This window comes from Bombus fervidus, chromosome 3 (assembly GCF_041682495.2).
Source record: "Bombus fervidus isolate BK054 chromosome 3, iyBomFerv1, whole genome shotgun sequence".
Lineage (NCBI taxonomy): Eukaryota > Metazoa > Arthropoda > Insecta > Hymenoptera > Apidae > Bombus > Bombus fervidus.
Window position 1 is genome coordinate 12283236 of NC_091519.1, and position 20234 is coordinate 12303469.

The window sequence follows — 20234 nt, forward strand, 5'->3', positions numbered from 1 at the left end:
CCGTTGCTAAGATATCGTCGTTCGAGTAGAACCGAATTTTTCAATAATCCTCTATCGCTGTCTCTCTCCTATACTCGGACCTCTCACTCGCACCGTGTCACTGACCAATCACAACCTGGTTAATATTGCGCTGGCCAGTGACAGACAGCGTCTACGACGTTTTAATATTGCTACAATCAAGCACACATGTTTCCTGGAAAAAATGTAGGTCACACCGCTGTTAGCCGCCATTCATTATTCTATAGGCTTAAATACGTTTACTATACTTTGTAGCGTTATATCTTGGAAACCAATTAAGATATCGATTTAAATCAAAATGCATTATTAAGGCTACACTTCTAACTAGTTCTTCAGTACTTAAAAATTTTGTAATTGTTTTATATAGATTGTTTATAAAATATTGACGTACTATTATTATTTGGTGAAACTTATTGCTTTTGAGATTATGATTTATGATTATGAATTGTGATATCGATTTAAATCAAAATGCATTATTAAGACTACACTTCTAACTATTTCTTCAGTACTTAAAAATTTTGTAATTGTTTTATATAGATTGTTTATAAAATATTGACGTACTATTATTATTTGGTGAAACCTAATGCTATGATTTCTTTTTTTTGTTATTGAACGCAAAGGGAAAGAACTCTTCATAGAGTGGTCTATGGCTTTACGTTAATTTTTGACAGACATTATAACCGTTATAACATAGATGTTAAAAGTGATGGTATGAATGTTAGTATGTTCGAGTAAAAAATTTTGTTGACGAACAACCATTGTAAATGATAACATTTTTTGATTACCGATAGTCATTATCAACGGCAAAAGTCTTTTCTGGTTTCACCTGGTTATCGTCGATTGTTATTAACATTACTGATGATTAGTTCATATTCATCGAGGACATAAAAAAAGCTTAATCACAAAACTTGTATATTTTATTAAATAAAATAAGAGATATGGGAATATATAGAACAAAAGATTTAACGTAATAAAAATGTAATGAAAATATTATACTACATTCCATTCTTTATACTTTCATGCCGTTTGCTTAGTAAAATGTATAAGTTTTTTAATTGAGATTTCTTGTGTTCTCAATGAATACTAATTATCAGTAATGTTAATAACAATTGCCAACAGTCGAATGTAGCCAGGTCAAACTTTAATCACTGATATTAGTTAGTGGCAACCCAGAAAGCTTTTTAGCTATCGATAATGGTTATCGGTGAACAGAATAAAATTCCAGCCATCGATAATGATTATTGGTAACCAAACAAAATTCCTGTCACTTATATCGCTTACTGGTAACGAAAATGAAATTTTAGTTATCGATAATGGTTACCGATAGCCAAGAAAAATTCTAATCGTTTATAACAATTGTTCGTAATCAGAATAATTAAAACTTAATATTTCTTAATTGTTTCATTTTCTGAGAAACTTCTTTCAGTTTGATCGATAATCGGCTTCCATCTGATTAAAAATTAACTTTTACCCAATGCCCTTAGAATGTTTAAAATAGCTGTTATTTTGGATTTACGAGCATTACAGAAAATTTTTATAAGTTATAAATATACAGTGTACCTGTTAGTCTTTCATTTGTTCCTGAATTTTTATAAAACTTTTTTTACTCAAATTACGCTTGCACTTAAACAATTCGCGAAAATCAGTAAGTAGAATACGAAATACATTTTTCTACTTACAAATGTAAGTACCTGTTTAACGTAATCTTGTTACCTTTCAAGCACCGTAAAAAATTTCACTTGGCCTGTAAACAACCACGTGCAACATGCATTCACGTCCGAACGTCCGCCTGTTAGCTTATCACGCGAAAGTACGTATTTATCGGTTCGTCGGCGAAGAAACGTATCCGCCAGTCTTCCCTTTCCAGTCTTTTCGTCCCTTTCATTCCTCTTCGTGGCCTGTCAAACATTCCACCAGCCGTTCTCCTGGCCTCCACGACAACGACGTCTCGTGGATATCTTGGTCAAACGTGCGTCGTGGGTTGGGTACACCCGGAAACAGCCGTAATTTTTCACCCTTTTACAAGCGGTCTCAGTAAAAACTATCGTCGAACCGCGTCGGTGGCAGGTTGACAAGAGCTTTTGTGAACGCGACCCTTTAAGCGGCCGCATTGTTGACTTTCGTCGTCGAGGTTGACGAAGCACGAACCGACTCGCCGCGTAATCAGTCCGATGATAATGGGTTAATTAATCACTGACACGGCGACCAAGCGATTCGAGGCTGATACCGAAACTCGGCCAGGTTGCTTTCGAGACCCCCGATATCTCGTGGTCAGCTCCTCTAAATTTATCTTTTGTACGCTCGCCGATCTGATTCCGTTTTTTCCCCATGGAATTCCCTTTGGAACGTTTCTTCAGATTTTCGTGAAATTTTTTTAATTAAATCAATTTCACATTAAATAGACTTTAAATTAAATAAATTGGCGTTTAAAACGGAATCTCTTCTTTTATTTTCGTTTGAACATCTTCCAATCGATTTACTGAGACGAATTACACCGTGTGTAATATGATAAACTGATAAAAAAATATGAATAACTTCGTATAATACTATAAAATCGCGGTTAATGTATAATATATATAAATTAAAAAAAAAATGCAATATGTTGCATAAAATAAGTGCAGTATAGAAAATATTACGTGAACTTTCAACGTCATTAACGTCACGCTATCTTTTCGAAAAATTATTTGACAATCGATCAACGAGGAAATTAAGCCGACGAAAGTACAAAATAATTAATACGCCAGGATTGGTGAAATTCATTTGGTTCAATGGTAATTGAGGAAGTAGACTGTGATCGATGTTTCTTCTTTAGGTGATTAATGGCTGGTCTACCGTAACGTTTGATCTCATTAGCTAACCGGAAACCGATTATAAATGTTCTTGCTTCCGTTCTTTCCGCTCTGCTGTTGAACGTAATGCGATTCTGAGCTGTAGCTGAACGTTTCCAGTTTCCCAAGAATTTGTTACGAATAATGGTATATCTTTTTCTATAGTGTACAGTTCGATCAAACGGAAGCTACTCGCCTTTAATTTTTCAATACATTGAAACTTTACCGTTTCTAACGTGTTCCTTCATTTTTATCATCCCTTCTGATTTCGATTTTGTATTTTGTACGTACTTACTTTCGTACGTAATTATATTTTTCCTCGCAATTAATTTCACTCAGTTATTCTTGAATGATAAATGCACGAGCCTAAGCGCCTTAGACGTTACGAAAAAATCTCTACTTTCTCTATTTTCTTGTCTAAAACTATATTTAAGCAATGTCCAACTTAGTTTCCGTTACGACTAAAAATATGAACATTTGTCGAGCCTCGAGATTGTAAGATCAGGAGTACGAAAACGACGAGGAAGAAAGGAGCAAGACTAAACAAACTAACTACGTTCGACCCAGACTTCTATCATCGATATAACCGAGCAAGTGAACTAATCAATATTTCCTAGAGAGAAAAATTCTTAATTATTCAAAATAACAAGGTGTCAGGCCATTTCTCAGCTCGGTATAATCAGTATAATCTAATAACCTAAATGAAGCAATTGAGCCGTGTGTTTTGAAATGAGAAGCCACCTAACGTTTCACACAGAGATATGACCATCCATCCCATCTTTGATCCGAAGACCTAGTCACAGGTAGCAAGGTAAATGGCCCTGTTCGTCGAGTCTTCCTTCGAAGGAGGTCCAGCCTAGGGACAGCATACTCTTGAGGTGGTCAGTGCGGTGAATGCACATTGAACAGCACGCAGTTAACTGCGACGCTTCTGGCGACGCAGGGGGAACAGCGGATTTCTCGAGATAGATCCTGCGGAGAGGACGACTGAGCGCCGCCACAACACCGCAAGGCTCAACTTGGATAGTCGCGCAGGGATTTGGGGTTTAACGTTGGTCAGGTTGCACCAACAAGCCTCGAAACCTTATCTCGAAATCGCTACGAGGCTGTACCTCGGACATCCCGAAGGACCGGCAAACAGTTGCCCAGGTTCACCGCGATTAACGACGGCTTATAAAACGAACCGCCGCTCGTAAAATTAGGGAGGGAAAGTAGTGTTCAGGTTGCGGCCGCCCTTTGTCCTGAGATCCGATTGAACGGTCAACGTTGACCGATAGAATCGTCGTCGTTTGGGGCTTGCGTCGTTTACTTTCGATTTTCGAAAATTCCGTCTCTTATCGAGACGAGACGAGGTTTGCATCGGCGCGTAAAAAATTCATTCTACTTGAAAACGAGCGCAGTCTTACGAGTTTATTTTTTGATGTTACGTTGATGTCGTGTGACTTTGTGATCTTATCTCGGTGAATTAAAAACACGTCTTTGCGCGAAGTTTGGGTCTCAGCAGCTTCGGAAACTATTTGTACGAAGTAAAAATTTGCGTGTTATCGATTTTCTTAATATGGGATAGAATTCGTTTGTACGTAGAGTAAAACCGCGTGCGTGTATGTCTGCATATGGTAATAAGATACGTACAGCTAAATTAAATAGAGTTTTTCGTGTAATTCCGAGTTAGTTTGTAGTAAGGAAGATTTGCATCTGTCTAACGTCTGTATTATTATACTTATAATAATAATAATAAGCTTCTAAACAACGTTCTTATTCCTCTTAAATATGCTAGTTCGATTCACGAATTTCCATCTACACAAACAATTGATCGTTGCTTTATAAACTTCATTGCAAAGGAATCACGCGACTCGCTGGATCGTTTCGATGGCTTCTCCTAAACTTGTCATCGTAGCCAGGAGGAATGCGATTAATTGCAGCGTTCCGATCCCGTTGCCTCCGCAAATATTGTCCTTTCGCCCAGCAGTTTTCTAGTCTTTGACGCGAGTGCAGCGAAGCTTTCGGCCCGACGCAGTCGAACGAACGGCTGATTAAACAGCACGCGCGCTACGTTTTCCTTCTGCAGTAATTAAAGAGAGCTCACCGAGTACCGTTCACCACGTCGAACAAACTTCGTATTCCTAGGAGGAAGTCAGCTATATCTTCTTTCCCCAGCGAAGACGTAGCTCTCCTCCTCTCTTCCTCCTTTTCTCATCACTTCTCTAGTGATGCACCGTTCGAATGTTTTTCTCTCTGTCTGATAGCACGTCTCCTGTCCCTTCAGCCTGGCTGGCAGCGCAAGCCAGCCAAGTTGGATTAGATAAGTTTGCCGTTTAGCCAGCTCTCTCGATTCGGCTTAGTTGATTCCAGGCCGGAGACTCTGCTTCGGCGGCGTCGGTTCGGTTTTGTTTGGTTTGCTTCGTCGTTGGAACGGAGTCTTTGGTCGTCTCTGAAGCGGCGCTCAAGTACTCCCTGACTACCATTGCTCTGCTAGTTCGCACCGACTACGCTGTTTCACCCTCCCTCGCTTCTTCGTGGTCGTCTCGTCGTTTCTATCTCTCTTTTTGTCTCTGCCCTCTCCTGCTCGGTCCTTTTCTCGCTGGAAACTTTCGACTTGACGAATCCCTGGTTCTCACGATACGCCAGATTCAATTTCCGTCGATACCCAGCTACGGTGGCCCATTGTGCGGCTTACACTCGTCCAAAGCTGCTCCGATACTCTCCGATCGTGGAGAATTGACCGTGCGAAGGGCGTGAAACGAGCTTCCCGTCACCATCGCCGCTTCATATCTCCTCCTCGCTTCGTTTAACTTTGCATTCGGGATCTTGGAAAAACCGTTTGATCCTTGCTCCTGAATCCTGCTGCGAGATTGAACTCCAATCGACGCTTCTCGCTGACTTCTGTTGACCGACTCAGCGTTCGATTCAACTGAAATCGACGAGGGAAAAAAGCAAGCAGCAATATGTATGCATTCTTTGGCGATACGTTTGGTAGTTTTTAAAGTGGCGATGTGGATATCGTGATTAATAGACAGACCGCGGATATTCGTACATTTATGAGAAACCTGAAAATATAAAAATAAATACAAAGTATGTAAAATATTTACTTGTTATAATATTTAGTAGGTGGAACAAATCTCTGTAAATTTGTAAAATCTCTGTATCAATGGAATGCAGGAATGCGCATAAAAATTGGCAGGTCAATACGCGCGTGCGGTTGATCTGCATTTTTACGAAGAATTCTATTTTTCTAAAATAGGATGATCTTAAATTTTGTAAAACATCTGTTGAGACATCTGCAAGTTTTAATTTGAGGAATGTTATATTACTTTATATTTTATTTTGACTTTTACTATACTTATGATTCACGGTAGGAAGGATGCTTTTAATTTAATTATTCCGCTAGAAATTTATCCCTCCAAATTTCCGCGCTGTGGAAGTAAATTAATAATCATTAGAGACACGTCAGCTTCTCTGAATGTGTAACTACGAATCATTTTTCTGGCTATAAATATGCTCGCGAATACTTTTATATTCCATTTTTAATATTCCCAGTCATACAACGCAGTTTTTCGGATAGAGATATCATTATACTCGCTTAATATCTCATAAATAATATTCCTTTAATAATATTCGTCATATTTTATTAACAGCAACGTAACAATGTTCGTGTAGTATCAATTTATAAATTGTACGGTGCTAATTTTACATTCGAAATATTAAGAAAAATCAATCTTCACGGAAAAGAAAAAAAGGAGAATTTAAAAAAGTCAACTTATTTTTCTATAAATATAATTCGCTCGAACAAAACCTTAGAAAATTACAGCTTATATTATAGGATTCTCTTTTCCTTCTGCGCGTTTATACGATTCTTCGCGGCTCTCTTCACATCTCCAAAGCACAAAAAGAAAAAAGAAACGAAATAGGGGAAAAAGGGAAGAGAAGACGTCGTTCGATCCAAAGACGGAACACTCTGCTTCGCGATAGAATATTCAAGTTCCGACGTTTTTAACGCGATGACGAGTCAAGACGGTGGTTTACACGAAACAGAAGAAAGAAGACGTCGGAAAGAAAAAGTGGTGGAACGAGGGAAACCACTTTTGGATATTGCCGATATCGGAATCGATGCGTTTAAGAGATCCTATCGCTTCGTCCCCGTCTGGCTCAATCTGTGTCTAGTCACGGGAAGAAGAACAATGTAAATAGCAATCGGAAGCTCGTCCCATCGCGTTGCTGGAAGCGATCTCGGATGCCATTAGCTCTCTGAACTTCGCTACTTATGCTGCAGTAAATATCTTCACTGGGAACGCGGTTTCCCGGGGATAATTTTCATATATTAAACCGTGGTACGTTGTTTTCTTGGCGCATTTCCGCTCCTGTTACATTTATTCCTGGCTCTTCTTTGGCAAGCAATTACGCTAAAACCAAAGTGGGCGGAACCTTGTACGCTGTTCCGTCCGGACTACGGAGCAGCAACCAGGGTCCCACGGTTGTTGAAATAAAAAATCGTTTGATTTGATTGTACGCGATTGCTTTTATCATCGGGAAATTTTTGTAGCTTTGAATCAGACGATATTCTACTTATTTTCTCTCGCTCTTGTATGATCTTGTAAGATGAATTCTTACTTCGCTACACTTTTTTGTTTTGATTTGCGAATTAAAGAACTTTCTTTAGAAAATATTTCTATACGTAATAAAACGACTCGTGAAACTAATAAAGATCAACAAATTCATGTTTTTCAAGATTAAAGATTCGTGCGTATTTTGACTTAGAAAACCTTTTTACAAACATGAAATTAAAAAACTACTATCTAGACGTCGAGCAATTCCACGAAATATTTAAGATATCTAGGATACTTAGCTATACTTAGGAACAACTTCTATCATTCTCAACTCGATGCTACCAACCGTTCATCTCTAACTACAAAAAGCTTCAGATTAATCATCCTCTAGTTTCACACCAGCAGTTCAACTTCTTTCGCCAACGCTGTTTCTTTACGCTTAAAGTCTCGATCGTAGAAAGGAGAACCTTAACTGTATTTATGTACATAGCGCACAAGCACGGGAGCGTTATTCTTCCACCGGTATAAGCCGTTAGATAATGGAATCAGGAAGAACGAGTAGACCGTATGACAAGATAGTACAAGGATGTCGCACCTCCTGCGCAATAACGGTGATCCGCCAGTATGAAGCACGTGCAATTTGCAAAGCAACGAAAAGGAAACGGCTGTTCATCGGATGGAAGAATGTTTCTGTATGCTAACTAATCCCTGCGTGCTGGATCTCGTGAAGATGTCGACTTAATTTCCTGGTCCCTCGAGTAATTTGTTCCGGATAGCAGCGAGCATTAAGTACATGTACATAGAACCATCTATGTCCCATGACGGTTTTCCCTTCTGCTCTGCACTTTGCCACCAAGGACCTCGGCCTTTCTCCTTTCCTCTTTCGTTTTTCTCTCTTTCTGTCTACCTCGACTCGTACGCGTACTTGCACATATTCTCCAGGTCCATGAAAGTGGGAGACAAACAATGGCCAGGAGTAATTTTACGGAGGTCGAGCAACCCATCTTCCGTGATCCTTTCCGCTCTTCTCTTTCTTTCCCCATCGTGTTCTCGATTTGCCTTCGTCCTTCCACGCGTCTGTCATCGCTTCTCCAGCTTTTTTCCGCATCAGAGCTTAAGTGGTTATTTTCTCTGGAGATATAGGGTGCGTGACGAAACACTGCGGTCTCGTTTAATCATCGGCCGAGTCCAATGTTCTTTCCGTGGCCTTGAACGAGTCTCGCTTGGGTGAAAGCGAGGCTGTTAGTTGCAGAAATACGGTTAAGAAGAATAAACTGTTAGTTTTTACGTAGTACGTGTTACTTATCGCGATGTGTGAACGATGGATCATCGTGATAATATGTTAGATCACTCCGTGCGCAATGTAGCTTTCGTTAACTTTAATTGGAGAAAGTAGTAGCTTCTTTTTGAATCATCGACGTATCGATCGTCGTTTTTCTCCCAGGACACGATAACGACGATAAATGAAAAATTCGGGAATTTATTTGAATATTCGCGATATCAAAATTCGAAATCGTATTAATAATTTTCCAGCGAATTGGAAAATCCTGGTAAACTTGTAAACAGGAAATTCGTCGATTGGGTAAAATCCTTTGAAAATACCACTGACGTTACTTATTAATTTAACCGAAAAATTGCAACGTGCTTTCATTATTTTTCCGCCACATTTTCTACCCCCGCTCCGCCCAACGACGTTTTTTATATTTGTTTTCGAAATGACCAATTCAATCCCATAGATACCCGTAGCTTCGATATATCAATTACAGTTTTATTCGTTTATTTATCTGCACGCGCGCTCCTCTATTGATTTATATTTAGTGGTTAAAGCGATGAGCGTAAACAGGGGGATAAATAACGCGGTCGAAATAACGGCTGCGACGCCCTCGACAGCTATATTTACAGTATAATGAATATCGTTTTTAAATGCATATTTCGTTACAGTAAACGAATATTTTTCAAACCCGCGCCGCCGGTATCTCTAGCGGAGTCGCGTCCGGGCAACCGGACGCAATTTAATGAACCAGATTTCCTCGTTTCCCTTTACAAAGATTAAACTCGCTGATTTTATCGATAAATTTTCGTTCGCCGCTTAGAGCGTTGATACACCGCGACGGGTCAATTTGTACAATTGTTGGAGAAGTGTCGCGCCTTTAGACGACAAAACTGTAGTCATTTTTATTAGCGAAACGTTTCCTAGGTTTAGAAATTTCAATGTTGAAATTTTACGAGTTGCATATACGCAGAGGAAGAGGATAATTATGTTCGCAAACGATGAGAAATTTTCTGAAGAAAGGTGTGTTGATGAGACAAGTCGGGTAAAGTATTTGTTGAAAATAGATAATTGTAACGTTAGTATTCGTACGTTGATACTTTATCGTGCCAATCCGTTTAACTCGTTTATTTCCTGGGTTTGAGCAAATAAGATCCTGGAAGATTTCGTTATTTTCCGTTCTTTCCATTTTGAGAAAATTATTTCCCCCAAGCTACTAATTAGCCAGCTAAAAATACTTGAAAGATAATACGAGGGAAGATCAAGAAATGTAAACAAATGGATAGAAATAACAGAAATACGAGATGGAATAACGTCGAAAGTAAGATAAAGCATGACCGTTGGTCTTCCAATATTAATCAAAATTCGTTAATTGGAAAATATGAAGAAACAACTTAGTATGGAAGATTAATAAAGAATGAGGAAACTTGAAGCAGGAAGCTTACTATCGACTTAATATTTACTCGAAATAATTAGCCAGCCAACGATGTTTAGAAGACAGTACGAGGAAAGACCAAGAAGAGTAAACGATAGACAGAAATACGAGGAATAATATCGGTAGCGAGATAAACCGAGTCCTGAATATAAATTCGAATGAAGAACCAGAACAACAAGCTGACATTCACTCGAAATAATCAACCCGCAATAAACGTCGGTCGATATTATAGTACATCCTCTTCACAAAGCATAAGACACGTGTAGAACGCATCGAAGGTAAACGAGAACAAAGTGAACCGGGCTACGATGGCAACCAGCCACAAACCCTTATCAGGCTTGCAGTCGTTGTTAATTAGAAGGTTTACGACGAAAGGCGATACAATGGAAGAAGCAGTCGAGGCAGGAGGAATGCAAAGCCGGTCGTTCCATTGGAACGCATTCATTGGCAGGCTGGCAGTTAGACAGCGCTTGGCTTGCTTTCGTGGCTTCGTTACGAATAGCCTTGGTAATAATAAAAAAGCTTGGCCACGATCCTGGCTAGGTCAGTAATAACCGGCCGCGAAACTAATTTTTACATCCGCGTAGGGGCGACGCAGCACGCCAAGGGGTTCCCGCGGCGTACGACGAAGTCTGTAAGGAAAACGCTCATTCTTTCCCTCTGGCAGTTAAGGCTGCTTTTATCGCTTCCAGCACTCTGTATCGCTGGTATACGATCAGTAGTTTCTTCGTAATTTGGTGTTCTGACTGGTGATGAGAATGTTCTTAGGGTTTGGTTTATTTCTCTGTAATTGGCACTCGGTGACTGTGATCCTTGAGTGACAGTGACTGGCGATATACAAGGTGGCCCAGCGAGATCATCTAAATATCTGCCTTGCCATTCGACGTGTAAGAAAACTCGTGGGAACAAAGCTACGATGTTTTAAGGCGCAAATATAACGGCGGAAAGAACCTGTTCCCGAGGTAATTTTCTTACGAGGTTCCAAGACCATCGTTAGTTTTCTAAATACAGTTCTATATGTTTTTATAAACCGATGATATATTTTGTATTCTCTGTGCAAAAGTATCGAGATGTTTATACCGAGGAATGACTTTCTATTACGCGAACCATCAACTCGAAGTTGAATGTCGCCATGCCAAAGAATGTGTCAGAGCTCTAGTTCATTATATACAGGATTGGTAATTTCAGGAGTACGTAATAAGATACAAAATATTTCTGTAATTTGATACCGTGAAGCCAACCCTTTATCCAGTCATAGTTATTCACAGTAATTGCCTGATTACCTTTCTACGCCTTATTCAGTTATAAACTGTTAAAATTCCCATCAAAGTAATCGCGTATCACGGCCATAATATCGTTCGTCACGTTTGTTCAAGTAACAACATCTTCGATGTTCAATATTTCTGAAAACATACTGTTACGTACTTGTCACTTTTACATTACGTTTTGTCCTGGCGTTCAAAGAAGAATGAACCCGAAGAAGCGAGCCGAAATGTTCACGAAAAGTCAGAACGAAGCACAACCAACGTAAACAGGATCGAAGCTGGAAGAAGCAGAAAGACGTCTAAATCATCGTGAAAGTTGTCATATTATTCGAGTCTAAACATTCTTGCTCCCAGGTTCTTGTCTTCCTGTTCTCTTACGCGTAGAAACGCTATAATCCGGGACATACCACGACAGCCTTGCGTTGTATTTAGCGAAACTTGACGAGAAGTTGGCCAAGGAGCACGTTGGAAGGAATTATTAGTTTGATTAGCGAGGGGAGCGTCGACAGGAACATCGGTGTAAGACGATGAAGTAATTACGGATGCGTATTTCAGAATGGCTCTGGTTCTTGCATATTAACAGCGGCTGGCGTGGAAGGAACGTTAATAATCACTTAACGGGCTTTAAAGTTGCATCGGCCTAGGCCGGCGGAGCTTAGTTTCGTTCGAGATTTATGGTCGTGCAGTTTCGAGAACGCCCATCCTATGGTTATACGCAGCGCCGTTTCGCCGGAGCAATGCCTTTCATCGTTCCCTCTCGAGCACACGTCGTAACATTCATCGAGATTACCACTGCTTAAGCCGCGGTGTGTGTACAGCGACGAGAAAAGTGGCGAACCTCTTTCGCGTTAATTCGAAAATTACCGTATCGTTGACTGTCACCGCTGCCAAACGGGAAATTCTTTGCTCTCGTATTTACTTTTATGCGCGTGATTCGGAATTTCTCTCGGTTAAATACGCTCGGCTATGTAACTTTCACAGGGTTTAAAAGCATCGGAATACCGAAGCTAATGAAATATTCCACGAGCAGATTGAGAATTATAAAGCGTAAGCGATGTTTGTTACCGATTGTAATTGGTTCGAAGTTGCAGTTTCGAATTTTGAAATGAAATGGCCCTTGAATTTTGTATAGAAACGACGTTGTTTCTTTGTTGATGACGCTGTTACGATGTTTATTCTAATTCTGTAATACTTTTTCGTAATATGTTCCTACGATTCGTATGCCACCGACGAGTTTGGAAGCAAGTTTCAGTTGGACAGAAATTCTTTCGTGACTAGTCGATGTTATGCTATGTTTAATCGTTTAATGGCTTTTAAACGATGGTTTCTAGATTTGTCGAAAGAAAATTCTTTTCCTACCTAATTGTACGTTTCTTAATCATTTTTAGGCGATATAACATAATCGGTATGAAAAATTGTTTTACCCTCTAACGAGGAATTTATTGTACAATTGATAAATTCGTTTATTAGAATTTCACGAGGATACGGAGATTGTCACTTAACGTTTTCAAGGAATATGTTGTAACGGACGTGACCAATCCTCTGTCATCCAATTTTATTCTCATTTCACTTGTAATATCGTGTTACGTCCTCGGAATCCTTTCAAGCATTTATGTAATGCATAGAAATGATGGAATATTTTAATATATTTCAAGTCTAATGCTGAACTCAGAATAATAAGAGACACGAACAAAATGGAATTTTTAAAGTTGCCTGAGAGTAACTACCACAAAATTTAGCTAGTCTCTTTTTGAATTAACAAACGTATTGAATAAAATGTAAATTTTAAATGTATCTTTAGAGGAGTCGATGAGGCTTTTAGTGTTTTCGCCGAGGTGTATTTAATATATTAGAATATTCCGATCGATTTTTATATGATACGTATAATAAATGGCTGTGCATAAAAGTAAAAAACTGATGCCTTCTAGTTAATAAAAAATTAATGCAGAGTTATAAAATATTCATAAAATTTTAAAATATATCCGTATACATGAATATCCTCTCAGAGAGGCTCGATATAAGCCCAAACATGGTTTACAGATCATTCTTTAGAGCGAAGGTAAGCGTATCTATAATAAAAGAACCACTCGAGGTCATTGCATTATTGCGTTCTTTGAACGAAATACGAAGCCAGAGATCAGAGATGTGTACAGTCTATTTTTTTTTTTTTCTTTTTCCAATAATTTCGATCGATATTTTATTTGATATTTTATAAGCAACTGTTATTACAGAAATACGATAAACGTAACCACGTTTCGATCGATTAATTATTTCTCGCCGGTCCATCTACCAATTTTCATTTAATAGATTATCGTGACAATCCTCTTACTAAATTCCGATACTTGAGCCTGCTTTACCAATCTGCTGTTCTATTAATGAAATTATTAATATATTTCGTGAATGTTTCAACTTTGGTACGCTAACGGTCAAGTAGACTTAGGACAGATCATACAAAGCCAATATTGTAATTTATTCTCTACATGAAGCTCTCCATTATGCAGTTAATACGAATAACATTAAGTATGCTGTGTCTCGTTCGAAATTCCAGATTTAAGTGACATGAAATGAAAATCGATATCGCCAATTATCAATGATATTCCTTTCGAAATAAACTCCAGTCCCTGCAGTAACATTTGTATTTAGTTTATTTATTCGAAATCATCGACACCGCAAAGAAATGCTTGCAGCTTGCAATTTAAATTCAATATCATATTAAATATGCTTCAATTAAATCCAAATTAAATATGATGTTAAGGATATTTCAAATAAATTCAAATTAAATATGATATATACATCGTATTATTAAATCGTATGATACATTCCTCTGCTATCACATTTTATTCCCATAATTTGACGTATTTTGCACGTACACAACTTACGTACGATACTGAGAAGAAAACAAGGAGAAGAAGAGAAAAAAGGAAAGATGAGAAGACAGAAACGTCTAATTTCTTCAAAATCCTGGAGAAAGTTTTAGAAGGGTAACAACGAGGGGCGCAATGTATCGAAAGGAAGTCACGGTTTCTCGCATGGAGCGATTTACACGGATGCGAGATGATGCATCGCGGTTTGAGTTAGGTAAACGTTGCATTTGCATCTAAAAGAGTCTGTCAGTAGTTTATATGAAAATGTGAAATGAAACAGTATTTCATATCGGATCCTTTCCACGGCATTCTATTCTTCCTTCCCTTTTTCTCTGCCTTCATGTCGGTTGACTTCTTCGTCTGTCACCCTTTCTTTCGTTCCTTCCTCGTTGATTCGGCGTCTCCTTTTCTAAGCTGCTCACCGTTTACCGTCTGCACGAACCGCAGCACAAACGCAACGACCAGAATCAATTTTCTCCCTTCATCGGAGAAATTGGAAGGTTACTACAAATATTTGGCCAGACGCATTAAAGGCACGCAATGTACCGTGGAAAAACCGTAGGCTATTTACGATCGATTATCTTCGATCAATATTTTGCCGCGGAATTGGGCGCCGGCTGCCCTATAGAACGAGTTTTCTGCTGAAATACTTTTCACGCGACTCGTACTCAGCCGTCGACCCTTCCGCTTTCGAGTATTCGACCTGGAAAATGTGTACCATTTTCTTACTCTGCTCGGTTCAGTAGCAAAGATATTATCTTTGATAAAGGAAAAACTATATTTACGAAATATAAATAAGTTAATTTGCTTGAATGTGAATTTCGTTGGATCCAGAAGGGCAGATATTAAGTTGTTAATTTTGGCAAATTGTATAAAGATATATTTAGAAAATATAAATAATTAATTAAAATACAAACTGCGTTATTAATATGATGCATAGTATGTGTTTATTAAATTGCATGTGTCTAATTACGATGTTTGACGAATATTTCTTCAACACATTTACATTCTTACAGAATAATCGAATTAATGGAAAGTAACGATAATCGGAAGAATTAACCGGATACAATTAAAGTTTCAGTTTGTTGATGTTTCTAAATGTATGTTTTATTGATACAGTTAGGTTGCTGGGGAATTTCTTGAGGAAAGGACACTTCTTTACGATACGGACGTTAAAACCAATGGTAGTAACAGAAGAGTATGTGAACTTGTAATAGAACTATTCTGAACTTTGCTTAGAATCCAGACTTTGATTAGAACTATCTTGAACTTGGTATAGAGCTGATGTAAACTTTAGAATGTAGTTGGAGTTTAACTAGAACTGACTGGACCCGAAAATATATAGGAAGTTTGTTCTGTGTATACTGGATGTTAATAACACATTCAGACTATATGTTTGCTCTGTGTTCTAAAACTTCGTATACCGTGTACTTCTATCAATTTAGACCTGGAGACGTTCCTTCAACGAATAAAATATTCTTATTTGAAGGTGAAATTAAATTTCGAATAGATACAGCAAACGAAAATCGAATAATTTGTCTAGAATCTTAATACTAATATATATATGCATAAATAAAATACATATATTAATATCTCAGAATATGGAAATTCGCGAAGATTCGGATGGAAGAGATATAACAAAATTAAATCTCTAATAAATTGCAGAAATAAAATATCTGAAAGCCGTGTAGTTGACAAGTTTGATGGTTTTATCGCGAATCAAATCAAATATTTGCTATTTTGATCGTTATATCCCATAGGTAACGTTCTATTATTATAAATATTTCGTATCGAAAGTTATATACGACCACTGTATACCAATATTCCTATCTACTTTTTAAATCATTGATTCATTTGCATTAGCACCAGGTAATCAAGCATTCAAACGTTATATAATATTTTACTTTTAGCTTTCTTTCCTCTCGGTTATCTTTATTGTATGAAAAGATGAAAACTGAATCGCGATAAAATTGCATGTTGTAAAACGTAAAAAATGCGTTTACCAAACATGATCGGTTTGCGTACAATTGCGGTAAATCCGGTCCATTCGTTGGATACTATTTGATCGAAATGGCGGATTTTCTCTTGGCCTCCAGGAGGAGCGATAACTTGCGGTTATGTTATCGGAATTGCAGTTTAACGTGCAACCGCCGCAGCAATCGGCCGCTGGTAATGGAAAATATGATGCAATACGTTCAGTGCTATCTTCGTCCTTATCGAATCATAGCTTTTTTTCTCCATTTATATTTACACTTTGCAAATTGCGGTTCCATTATTGCCGCGGGAACCAATTTCGTTCGCTTTTAGTCAGCCCATCATACGAACGATTTGTAAAAACGCTCGAATTTTAGTATTTTTATCTATCTTTTAATACGAGAAAGCGAAATGTTTGTTGTCGTCGTTCGTTCGGTATTTAGAGTTTTAAAGATTTTGATCAGAACAATTTCCAACATGAAAGAGACTTCAATCAGTAGATTTTACAAAAGAAAGTAATTTAAAGCCGGAAAATTCTATAGAATTATTAAAATGAAATATTTCAAATTCCAAATTAATTTTCACAATCTAATAAACTATAAATATCGTGAATTTTATTTTTCATAGACAGCTACGTTATATGTTTGTTAAACAATTCAGTGTTTGTTAAACAGTTCGTTTTATTATGTCTGTGTAATCTAAGAGATTAAGAGGAAATATAATTATCATTGTTTCTAATCAATTTCGTGTAATGGAATATTTTCATATAATTATTTAAATGTCTTCTTGGAAGTTCGAATATTTTCCTTGCGTTTCCGAGTAACATAACCGAGTGTTTTGAAATTTAATCCCATATATATTGGTATACCTAGTGTAGTGGTCTAAGGAAGAAGTGGTATTTTCTACGAGGACCCATCGGTGTATTTTTACATTTTCTAAGTGTTTTCATATGTGGATTTCTGTTTTCGCAGGAAACTTTGCTATTTCGATTATTTTCAGAATATCAATTTTGAAATGAAAACGAAAGGGCTTTAGTTTATCAAATTTAAGATTCCGATTCAAGCGCACAGCAAACAGTTAGTACAAGACAAAGCTGTTAACATAAAAAGGTATAGTAACAGGATTAAGAGGTCTAACGCTAATCGCAAGAATAGTAATCAAATATTTTGACTTCATCTTTAGATCGCTGTTCGTACATTTAAATGGATTTTACTTACGCACGCGTAACTAATTAAAGTAAAAATATGAAAATAAAGTTAGAGCAAAGAAATATTTCCAAATAATTAATACACTAGATAATTATCTGCCTTTGTGTATTTTTTGTACTTTGTACAGATGTTTCCCTTGTATATATACCGATCGAAATAAAAATAAGAAAATGTTAAAAGCTAAGCTGCAGAGAAGTTTCCAAACGAGTAGTCCGGTAAATAATACGCTGCGTGCATGCTTCGGTATCTATGCTTATTATGGATCTTGCTCGTACACATGTTAGATAAAGTTAAGTTAGAGAGAAATTTCTGGATGAAGAATTAAGTAGGTGATTATTATAGAATTGCAAAACAACACAAGTGTCGTGTAAACAGAGGAAATCGAGTACTTTGTGCAATGTATGAGACTTCTTATTGCAGTTCGTGAAAGGATGTTTATTAATATTCAGTAATAACAAGAGAGAAAATTAGGTCGTCGTTGGTCGTGTTGCTCGTTTAGTTGCGTTGAGAAGCATTCGCGATCGTTGCTGAAACGCGATGCGAACGGACGTGAAATAGGAGTTCGTCCGTAATTCCTACCGATAGCAACGTAACAAACTGTAAATTACTTCATCCTGTACTTTAATATAACACGCCAGGCCGGATATAAATTTCGTAAATGTCGCTTCACCCATGGGCTTTATCGTCGACGTAATATATGTCTCGTTATCACGCCGATGCGACGTAATTTCAATGCAAATTGCTTTTGTTTCGCTATATACGCGCTACAGCCTAAGGGCTATGGAACGTTCGATGTCGGAAGAACTCCATAAAGCCACGGAAATTTTTTAGTCTTACTCAAAATCTTACACGTCATTCCTGAGATTAATGTCGCTTCGTTCTCTTCTTGCAATTGTTAACGTCGATTGCAATTAGAACATACAGGTAGCAGAGGCTGTATATCTCACACTTTTATTGCAAACTTCTGATAACGTATCGGTAGAAAACTGGCGTATAAAGCCACCGAGAGCACCTTTAAACATCTACACGAAGTCTTAACTATGTGCTACCTGAACATATTATAATTCGTTTAGCAGTGCAAGTATATCTTGATAATAGAAAATTCATTGTGATTTTTCACAAAACTATCCAAAGTTCATTATACGGCGCAGAGTGGTGAAAGATTTTTTAAAGTCTGGAAAATTTCTTAAACTATAATATAATGGGGAAAAGTTCTTCGTTTAAAGTCTAGCAAAAATTTGTCTTGCTCCCAGCCATCATATTTCATTTTCATAGTTATTAAACTTTTCTAGCCATACGAAACTTAACATACTTGGACTTAATCAATTAATATATATAGATGCTATGCCAAGTACAAGTGTTTTCTGTAGCCACTGTTTTCTAACCAATTTTGCAATTTCATCTTCAATCAACAAACATGTCCGATTTATTCACCTTTCGCATCCTATTAAAATCTCCTGGCAAACACGAGTGGAAAATCATGAGGGTGGGGCTGGTCGTGTTCAAGAGCGATTGTCGCGAGCGAAGATGGTAAAACAGCTGATAATTAGAGAAAGCCTGGATGCAACCAGCGCAGTGATGGTTCGCGTATAACGGCGCTGAGAATGCGAGCTTTAAGCATAATTGAAGTTCGTTGTAGGGATGAACGGCTGACAAAACAGGCCCGGAAATCTGAGGTTTCCCCACGGTCGTGGCCTGTTGGACCATAGGAGAAATGACCGTCTATTACCCAGAGGCGCTGTTCGACCGAACGGGACTTTGATAAAGCGTTTAACTAAGCGACTAAGCGGATGTAAATCTATGCAGATTGCCTGCTGACAAAAATCTCGCGCGCTCCGGCTGCTTCAGCCGTCTTTGCTACCGTCGTCCCGGAGGCGGATGCCACTTAAAGGACACCCTTGGGACGAATTAGGTCGCTAATGGCGCCCCGGCGCGATGTCCGCCGACTTCGCCACCCTGAATACCGTCGTTGTTCAACGACGTGTCTGCGACTACGATCCACCGTTTCGAAAGCACTCCGGCTCTTGTCTTCTGCAGAACTTGTGCTCTAAATCGTGCACCAGATGGCCAGGAATCTGTTCCTCCTCTCCACGGTAAAAAGATATAGAGAATTATATCAGACTCTAGAATACTCTGGATGATAGAGTTTACGGGAAGTTTTAGATTCTATGTGACTGGATTTATTTCACTACGTCGAAGTAGAATCGTTTGGTATTTTTCAAATGACGATTACTCGCTTTATTTTATCGTTTATAACCTGATTTTTCCATAAGGTTTTTTTTTTTTACATTAAATACGTAGATACTATATTTTTTCTTTTTTGGTACCAATTATAAAATACAATACGTTGTCAATTAATCCTGCGTTAGCGAAATCCCTTTTATTTGATTGTACGATTAATCAAACGTTTCTCTTTTGTTTCTGTATTTTTTGGAAACACTACTCGTTATATTGAAATAGCGTTGAATAGCTAAAAAAATTCGTCAATTATCGAACTATATCTTTGGATTGAAAAAATTATTTTTGCTATTTCGTATTGAAATGTTTCTTTCTAATCACAGAATAGCATCAAAATAAAGACACGAAGAGATCGCGTCCGATCTTCAAATAGTAATTTACGATTCAACGAATAATGTCAAATATCATTTCCATTTGCCTGGATACCAATAGAAACCATACGTTTCTGTCTGTTCGCATCTCTGCACTTTTATTCGGAAAACAAAATACCAATCGTAGATGGTCAGTTACCCACGGGACAAAGGTTCGAGGTGATCGTTTAACCGGTGGCTGTTCCGAAGGGGAAAAAGGCCAGTGCATCCTCGAAATAA

General features: G+C 38.0%; 1 protein-coding gene across 3 annotated transcripts in view; it reads left to right on the forward strand.

The window, feature by feature from the left end:
- The window catches only part of LOC139998493 (E3 ubiquitin-protein ligase MIB1-like), a 442477-nt gene that overhangs the window by 139419 nt on the left and 282824 nt on the right, over positions 1–20234 (forward strand). The gene's annotated exons all lie outside the window — the stretch shown is intronic.